We start from the raw sequence: 10204 nt of genomic DNA on the forward strand, positions 1-10204 counted from the left end.
TTGATTGGATGCTGCCAGATTGATTTAAACAAAATAGACCTGGGGAATTAAGTGTGGGCTTGCGGAGATTAAATAGGGATAACATCAGCTCATTCAGGAAATGAAGGCAAATGATTCATGGCAAACTTCTTAAAAAACATTATTTTCAATCTCTGTGCTTGGGGGGGAGGTATCACATGTTTTCAAGTCAAAATGCTCAAGTCAGTGGATTCATGATTCAGTTGTGTTAAAGTCTAAGTTGAGTTGCAAGTCTTTTTTTATTTAGTCACGTTGAGTCTAAAGTCATCAAGTTAGTGACTTGAGTCTGACTCGTACGATTTTTGTCACTAAAATCCGAACCTATAACAATAAAATAACCGATAGGAATGCCCTTGAACACACAGGAAGATACACATTTAATAACAAAAACATCTTCACTAGAGATCCACTCACCAGCTTTTTCCAGGGCTTTTTTTAACTGAAAGACTGACAATTGAGCAACTTCTTCAAAATAAAACTCCAGAAAAAAAGCAAATGTTAGGACTTTGAATACACACTCTCCAATCAGTTTGCTAAAAAGTAAAGATGATTACATATAAATCTGAAATTCTACCCATAGCTATACAGAGGTATTTCCTGTAGATCCACAGGGACCCCGCTGTCTCTCCTCTTCACCGAGGGGAAAACAACTCACAGCACTTAAGCTGCCTTCACTGGCCATTCACTGTACTTTAAAGAATAACTACGCAGTAAACAGCCTCCTTCAAGTGCTTGTGGTCAGTTCGCTGCCAAAGACAATAAACAACAGCAAACAGAACATCCTTGAATTAATTGCATTTAACGTCCATTAAACAAAAGCTTTGAAATTACTGTCAGGAGTGCTTGGCTCTAACACACGTCTTCTGTAGTCAGTTACTGTATTCCTCGTGAGTGTCTCCCCTTTGCTCATGGTCATTTAGGTTCTTTAGATCAGTCACATGACGCTCAGGCTGGACGCAGTCACGGCTGTTGATACACAGGCAGACATATTTTTTATGCCTCATATCAGCGAGTTTTCCTCTCCCACCAGGAAACTCTTCCTTTAGAGCTATTTGTCTATTCTCCACTGCCATCCGCCTTTCCTTGAAATTCTTGACGATTCTGCTCGCTTCTTTTTGAAAATTCACTTCTTGTGTTAAGAGCTTTTTTTGGCGTGAATTAATTTGACACCTCATAAGCCCACATTCTTGTCGCAATTTTCTGAAAAAAGAAGGAAAAATGCAGAAGAACGGGCCATTCCCCAGTCGATTGTCATGAACCGCGGGTTGTGGGAGAATTCCCTGGTTATGTTCTCTTAGCATTACCTATTCTGCCGGCGCCCCTGTCGAACACCTTAGCTTGTTAGCATGTGTCAATCAAAAGCCGTGCTCTGGGGAGGGCAAAGTGGAGAGCTGAAACAGTTATCTCTCCCACACAGCTCCCAAAAAAAGCGATAGAGAGAGATGGAGAGAGTGCATGTGGGGACTGTACACCCTCGCACCGCAGAATGAAGGTATGGGTGAGCACCCACAGTGACCTCGGTCTGCTCCACCACCCCGCCCCCCCTCCCCTTTCATCCTCTTCATTAAAGGCACATTCCACTGCATTAGCCTGCTGTCCTTCTGTCCTTCACCTGCTGCCATTCATTTCAATTCAGCTCTTGTTAAGGCATCATGGTCTAGGAATCGAGAAAGCGGCCCAAGCGGAGCTTCTCATTTAATTATACAGTTCATTAGAAAGCCCCCCCTCCCCCCCTCCCAGGTCCGCGACAGGCCATGGGAATAGCTGGTGGCTAATGTGCAGTTTAAACGGCCTGAATATGGAGATTGGCCAAGTTATGGATTACTGTTACCCGTTAGCCTGCCCTTCACCCACCTCATTCGCTTTTATGTCTGCTGTGTAGCCTTTTGATACAGTATCACTCAAGTTAGAGTGTGCTCTTTGAGCCAGCATGTTTGTTTGATATTGTTCATGAGCTGTGAAATTGAATTTCCACAGTTGGCCTGATATTGGAAATAATTTCATATCCTGTGCAATATTCTTGCTTGGTTTCACCTTGTGCTGTGTTTAAGACATCCATTTTTACTTAATGTCTTTTTTCCTTTCTTCTTGTGCCTAGTTGATACAGCAGCACTGTTAATTTAGACCATATTTACCCTAAAAGCAATGATGGCTTGCTGGCTGCCTCCCGTTTTGCCCACACACCACAGCCAAGCCACCAACCACCATCTTTTACACCAAGTGTCTCCATGGCAACGTGGCCGCTGCTCCTGGCACAGCAGCCCCTTTTCAGAGCTGATGACATCGTGATGGCAACAATGAAAGGTTCATATATCCCATTATAGAGGAAAGCAGGATTTTTTTTTTGGGGGGGGGGGGGTGCTAAGCCCCTGAAACCTCATGTTTTGTAAAATCCTTTATCAAAGAAAGTCTCTTTGTTCTTTGCATCAGCGCGGCTGCCAAGTAATATATGTTGAGCATGCAGCTGGAATGCCATCTGCATCAGCTCAGTGTGGTGAGCTTGTGGGTTCAGCAAGTTAAAAGGATACTTTGCTGATTTTTTAACCAGCTTTGCATCAAACAATGTGAATATTATGTGTCAGTAAACTGTGGTTAACTTCCCCCCATCTAACCAGTGCCAAGATGTCCCCCTGTATCCGCAAGCAGATGTTATTTATGCCATTTGGTGGCGTTTCTCTGGCTCTCGGGCTGTTGCTCAAACTACAGGCTGTACTTTTGCATTTTGGAATTGCCCACCAACCCTGCTACCACCACGAATACAAAAAGTAGAGAAATTAAGTAAGTTACTCATGGCATTTCTTCCTTTTCCTTTAAATCTAAACATTTTTTTAACCAGTGGATGCATGAGACCATTGAATAGTTTGTAGGCCTGTTCCCTGTGGGCCCCTACCTGAACAGCATTGTTTATTTGCTTCCTGTGCAGAGGAGTCTCAGAGCTGTTGGGCTGGTCTGATTCCTGCCACTGTACACTCTTACCCCCCTACCGGCATCTAAACCCTCCAAAAATTTCCCTTTATATATCTCACCAGACCCTCTCAGCTTTCCCATCACTCTGACAAAGAAAAACAAGAAAACTACTGTGCACTCTGGTACTAACCCAAACGCTAGCGGTGTGGTTCACTGGGTTGTGATGTGGCCAGCAACAGCTGAAGTCCGTGACCCCTGGACCCCATCCATCAGGCTTTCAGCACCAGCCCTGGCCTCTGACACACACAAAACTTCAGCCAAGGAATGGAAGCACGCAACAGGGAAATGCATCACTGTCAGAGAGACACTGGAACCATATAAAATTATATGTAGACACTTTGTCCAACACTTGACATGCATACAGAACAAATCTGCATGCAAGTTAACACACACCAGTGTGGTTGTGCATGTGACTGTAAAGTTATAAATGTTTCCAGAGGACTATCGCTGCCAAACTGCGGTTTTGTGTGAGTCCAGACTGAGCTGTCTGTCATGCACACACTCATATCCTCGTATATTAAAGCAACTACGAGGAACTTTCATTTTGCCTTGTTTTTAGTGGTCCCCTGAGGGACAAAAGCTATAGTATTTCTCGTAATGAAGACTACATTTCCCATAAGCACCACCTCCTCATGTGGTAAAGATCTTGATCTGGCTAGCATGTGTTGTTGTTTTGGAAGCGAGTGAATAAAAAGATGTAGCTTCTTTTTAATACTACTTTTCTTTTAAAACACAGTGTTTTGCATAATGCATAGAAGTAGATTTCAGGAGGAAGGGGCCAGGTGACATGTTCCCCTCAGTATCAGAAAGTTGTGCATGCCCCCCACCCCCAATAAAAAACATGAACGTAGCAGAGGACTTAATTTTTCTGAAATTTAAGACATTTCCATTATAGATTGTTCTAGAAAAGGAACAATCTATAAGAATCTCTAGGAACAAATTGGTGCAGAAAAATAATCAGATGGCAGGGAATTAAGTGTTTGATGCTCGAAATATCCTCGGACGACACCCCAAAATCACTAATGTCGTGTGTCCTCTGGCAGGATGCAAAGTGATGAGGTATTTGTTTATGGCTATGTGAGATTAATAACTATTATATGGCAATAGTGAAACAAAGTAAACTTAGTTTTAGCCACCAACGTAAATTCATATATTGATGTAAATCCACATCTCACAATGTATTTTATAAACCTCAATATTTTTTTTGCAATACAACAATAAGGGAATATATGTAGAATGCATTATAGTTAGATCGAATGAAAATTAAAACACTATCTGGGGCACAATGTTTTTTGTTTTTTTTTTAATTATTGCTTATTTGTTTATTAGTGATTATTTCACATTAGCTTGTATTTCTGTTCCTAATGAGTGAAAAAATAAATAAATAACATTAATAATACAACAAGGGAAGCTTGAATAGGGCTCTGAATGCCCTAGGTGCAGCACTGCTTTTTGCTGCCTTCACTGCCACACTTTGCCTATGAAAATGTAAACATAGGCTTCTCAAATCTCCCTGCCAAAAAGCCTTTTGTCTGATTTTGTGGGAAATTAAAGCTGAAGACAAGCATTAAGAAAAGCTATCTCGAAATTACCAATCTTCTTGCTGATGGTTTGATTCTCTTATGTAGCTCATACAGATGCAATAGTACTAAAATAAGACGATGTTTTATAACCCCTTTAAAACTCCTTGTAGCTGCTTCAAGTTGTACTTCTAACACATACTTATCCTATGCTTCCACTCTCTCACATACACACACCTGCTCTCCTCACACACACACACACAAGCGGTCTGTGCATACACACAGCACATCCACAGCCCTCACACACATGCTAGCAATATGTGTGTGGCAGGCAGAGGCTCAGCTGACCGCCTGGCAGTCACTGTGAAATTGGCGCCCTTCTCATACAGATGCCAGGTGTTTTGCTTGGCAGTCGAGGGGTGCTGGGGGTGAGCTTGTGTCAGGAGTGTTGGGTTGCTGTGAACGGCAGGGAAAGGATGGGGTAATATGTCGTGTGTCCCTGTTAGCCCGGCCACTGGGCCAAGATCGAGCCCTGTCAGGTCCAAGAGGAATTAGAGAGCGCTTAGTTTCCGTAAGAGCTTTGAAACTGCATGTGATATATTGTCCAGTCTGTAAGCTGGGGGTATCTCCTAAAAAACATAACCTTGAGTACAGTGAGACTTGGACTACTTTAACATTTCGACAGTGCTGTGGTGGTTTAAAAGATAGATCTGTTTTTCCTGATGGGTCGGAAGGTCAAAGGTCAAGATATTTGGGCTGTTTAGACCACATCATGTTTTACCTATTTGGTCCACGAGCATGTTAGACAACGAGCAGTAGACGAATTATGCAGATCCTTTACTTTAGTAAAAATACTAATATCACCATGTAAAAATACTCTGCTACAAGTCAGTGGAAGTGAGAATGTTACTTAAGTTAAGCTAAGTATAATCAGAAATAATGTACTAAAAGTATTTAACGGTACCCAATGCAAAAAAAAATCTCTTAAAAAAGGCCAATCCAAAAAACTAAAAAATGTATCATGCTGCCAGGACAGTGGCAGCATGATACATGTGTGGCATATCATACCGCCACAACAGGTGCTGTCTGGCCAACCGGCGGCGTATCATATTGCTGCAAAAAGGTGCTGCCCGGCCATATTGAAAGTGATGCCGTCAGCCAGCATATCATATCACTGCAAATTGTGGCTTTTGGCATCGATGTCTGATGCTGAAATCACTGACCAAGCAGCGGTATTTGATGATTTCGGAATGAGAGCAGGCTGCTCAAATAAGACAGAAATGCTAATGAACAGTATATAACTACAGTTTTCACCAGTTTGGATGTGTGGAGCAGCTGTTGTAGATTTTCAGGTTGAGGCTGGTGAGGTTCCTTTGACTTTCCAAGTTGGAAAACCAACCTCAAGTGGTGTTCTAGTTGAAATTTCCAACTGGAAACTTTGAAATTCAAATGGAGCACATCATGTGTCCTGATTATAATCCCACAATGCAACTTCATATCATCTCTCATTAGTGACTCTTTAATGCACTCCATGTCTACAAAAGTGCTGTGTGTGATGGAGACAGTCCTGTCTGCTCATGTCTTTCAGTGAGAACCTGCTGCTCGTATATCAATATTTAGATGACATTTAAAAGAATAATGCATTTGAAATGCATGCATCATTCATGGTCACAACATGCTTGCTTCTATAAAAAAATAATGTTTCATTAAAATATTTTTCCGCCAGTATGTGAAGCAAATCGCACTTTCTTGACTCCATTAATGTTCCAAGTGGAGTTTAATTTCTTAAATCACATGTCTGCCCGTGCAGCTGCAACAAACAGGCAGGTCATTTGATTTCCGGCCTCATTTTCATTTTGCAGAGATGATCATTCCGACGTGGATTAGATAAGGGTGAAGACAAAGTGGAGCCTCATTGGAAAGTGGCTGTAGCAGCCAGCAGTGTAATCCATCCACGCATTCCTTCCAGAGAATGCCAAACAGCTCGCTGAAAATGAGCTGCCGACCTGACTCCATTAGATCTCCGCTCTGTCTCTGGGCTTTCTATCTTTCAAAAACACACACCTCGCACTGTAGCTGGGAGCGACACACATACACACTGCGCCTGCCACCAGCTTCATTAGTGCTAAGAAATGTCCTGCTCATTAAGGCGAGGCAATTAGTGGCTAATTGAGAAGCTCTGCGGTGAAGACAAACTTGCTTCCTTCTCTCTCTTGTAAAAGTAGGTGCATTTCTGACCAGTTTGTGCATCTGGATTCCACCTCGAGCTCATTTTCTTGAGGCGATTGTTCGCTACAGAGCTGCAGCCTGAGGGAGATAAGGAGCAAAACACAGGCAGAAGTTTTTCTTTTTGATGCAAGACTCTTTTTATTGCAGGAAAGAGTTTGAGCAAAAACCCGTTTTTGTATAATTGCTTATTTATTGTAAGTGTTTTGCAGTTTGCTGAGACAGTTTAGAGCGTCTTTTGCAGAGTCGTGTCATGTGGTTTGCAAAGAAATCGCATAATAGGGAGTCATTTCAGCGTGCCTTCCCCTTCATTATGCCCCCTTTCTAGACATAACAGTGCAACTACACACGTTCTCACAAACACAAGGTACCAACTGCCTGCCCTTCTCACTCGGCGGCTTGACTTTCCATCCCTCCGTCTCTCTGTTTCTCTCCGCCACACTCCTCTGTCTCCTCTTTCCATTCTGTCACTCCTCTCGCCCAATTCTTTGCAGTCCACAGATAAGCTCTCTGATAGGGCGGAAATGAGAGCGACACACATACACACTGCCAATCTCTTACACAAGTTGCCTCAATGAAAACTATGCAGATAGGATAAAACATGCAAAAGAAAGACTTTTTATGTCAAATTTAACCCTTTTGAAGCCTGGAGCGATCTTACTTTTCTCGTGCTGCTTTCAGATGCCTTCCACAAGTATTTAAACCTTTGGACCCAAATTAACATAGGCGGACAGTGGTGAAGCAAATTGATGCTTTATTTTTACCAATTTCTTTATAATTTTGCAGTCATTTCTTCTCTCGTTGCTTGTTGTCTTCTTCACGTGTTTTTGGAAAAAAATCAAGCCCGTTTGCTCAGGTTTCAAAGCTCAAAACAGTCGATATGCTCGCCCTGTCTTTGTCCTACAGGGGGCAGGATCCAGATGCACTTGTGTGACCTCTTCCCTGATTTATATCCACATTCCCTGGCACGGCCTTGCACTCACAGTGTACTGCTGCCTTGCCACAATCTTTCCTTCCCTAACAAATAAAAACGAAGCAGCCAGAGTTCAGTAAATAAACCACGCACGCGCTTTTTCCGTCTCCGTGGACCCCCTCACATCATGGATTTCCCCCGTAAACATCAGAGATATGTGACCTGCTCGCTCTGACCACCCTCTGAGAGAGAGTGTTTTTATAACACGCCTTATCTCAGCCCACCCCACTTCAGAGGGAGAAGGACGAAGGGCTGGGGGGGGGGTTTGAGCTGAGCTGGGGATTCCCTGTGCTCAATTCTCTCTCACACACACACACACACACACACACACACACACACACACACACACACACACGCACAAAGCAGTTTTCGGACATTATAGCAGAATAATGTAGGTCTGGCATGAAAAGCCTGGGGCTGCCTTGACTCATGAAAGACACACAGACACACACACACACACACACGGACATATAGTGACACCCTGGAGGGGTGAGGCCTGGGAGCATCCATGAAGTCACATGCTGTCCCCGCTCTTGAGTGGACAGTAAAGTGAGCAACAGCCCTATAGATACCAAGTCTTCTCGTGTGTGTGTGTGTGTGTGTGTGTGTGTGTGTGTGTGTGTGTGTGTGTTTGTTTACATGTGTGTTGATTCATATCAGAATGACAGCAGATATGTGAGTCACTTAAGCACAGTTGACAGTAGGACGTGTGTGTACGGGTTGTTTTTTTTCTTGAGATGTGACAGATCTTATCTGCCACCGATGTTGCAGACCGGCAAGTTGAATTCATGCACATGAATCACGTGCAATTGTGGTAATTCTTTCCAGATTTTACAGAAACATAACATTTGAACTACATTACTTGTTGTTCAGTTCAAATGACCTTAACATGTGATCCCGCTAAGTCCACGAAGGCTCAGGGCTGTCCCACTGTGAAATAACTAACTGTCTGATGGCTCCTTGGTTGACTTTTTGAGCCCTTTATGCACAATATTCTTAAGTTAGCAACTCTCTCTCTTTCTCTCTACAGACTGAGCTCAGGGGGAATAACCCACAATGCATGGACTTCAGGTGTAAAAATAGTGATGAGAGTGGAATCTAAAGGTTCTGCGTGACACTCAACTGAAAGTTGATATTTTATGGCGGAAACAGATATGGGTTGGTCAGAAGTTGCTTTACCTACTATTTATCAGAAAACTGTTTATAGAACAGCCACATATGAAACATTTTAATTTGATTACAACCGCATTCGTAAAAAAATAAATAATTTTCACTGTAATACTAGTTACATCTGAGTATATGATTTAGCCCTAATTTATACGCTCTGAATTTTGCATAGACCCATTTAAAAGAGAAACAAGGAATGAGTCAGAAGAAGAAATTTTCCTCTTTAGTATAAACACATGTTGTTAAGCAGCTATGTCCTTTTTTTTGTCTTATGATGATGATTTGGTCCAACAGTACAGTTTTACTTAAAAACATAGCGTTAACACAATAATATCAGTGTCACACTTTTCTCGCCACAGATTTGTTCCTCTCAAAGTCATTTCACAAAGTGCCTTCCCGTTCATATCATAGCGATGATCAGTTGTGTTTAAAGATTCATCACAACAACTGTTAAGGCCATGGTTTCCCTCATGGCCTGCTCTCTACACACACACTCACGGAGGCAGGAACAACTCTGAAACACAATTAAGACACATACTCCCAAGCAGCTGTTAAGGGTCACTCTGATAATACTTTAGCTCACACTTCCTCTCTGCTTGCTCCTACTGGACTCATAATATTTCAGACGAGCCACTTGCCAAGCAAAACATTGATACTGGATGATTCTGCAAAACCCCAGATTAGGTCCAGTGTCAGTGTCACTGAACGTAATGTCAGTGCTAATGACAGCCACTTGGCCATTTTGGAAACAATGGAAGAATGGGATTTATTTTCATTGCTTAGAAAAACATCCACATTATATTTCTCGCTGTTGTACAGTTAATGGTATGACTATTAGACACTTAACATTTTACTCTGCCAATATCAGAGGAACTGATGCTATTAACTGTTTTCGCAGTTTGGTCGCTTCTAGTTACAGAGCCTCCATTAAATGCACCATCAATTTTGATTGGTCATCTTGCCAGTTAGCTACTGCTAGTTTAATTAGTAACAGGAAGCTAACACTGCGACAAAGTTGGTTAGGTAATGTGTACAGGTGTAGCCATAGGTGTCACTATTTCAGTGTGTTTTCAGTTCATGAAAGTTGTAATGTTTTGGTTGCCTAAAAAAAGTTTTGTTCAGCGTTTGTTTGTACTAAATGACCCTCTAAGGTGTCCGATATCTAGTTTTTCTGTTAAGTGCATTTTGTTTTATCGCAACAGCCAAAATGTAGAATTTGTCCACAGACCTAATGGGTGATGTCACCATAGCTACCTGCATTAATTTTTACAGCCCATGGCAATGCCACAGTATACACACATATCAGTCAGGATCCCTTGCAGTGTGACTATTT

The sequence above is a fragment of the Plectropomus leopardus genome, chromosome 24 (assembly GCF_026936395.1).
Source record: "Plectropomus leopardus strain MGB_pleo_1.0 chromosome 24, ASM2693639v1, whole genome shotgun sequence".
NCBI classification, from domain to species: Eukaryota; Metazoa; Chordata; class Actinopteri; order Perciformes; family Serranidae; genus Plectropomus; species Plectropomus leopardus.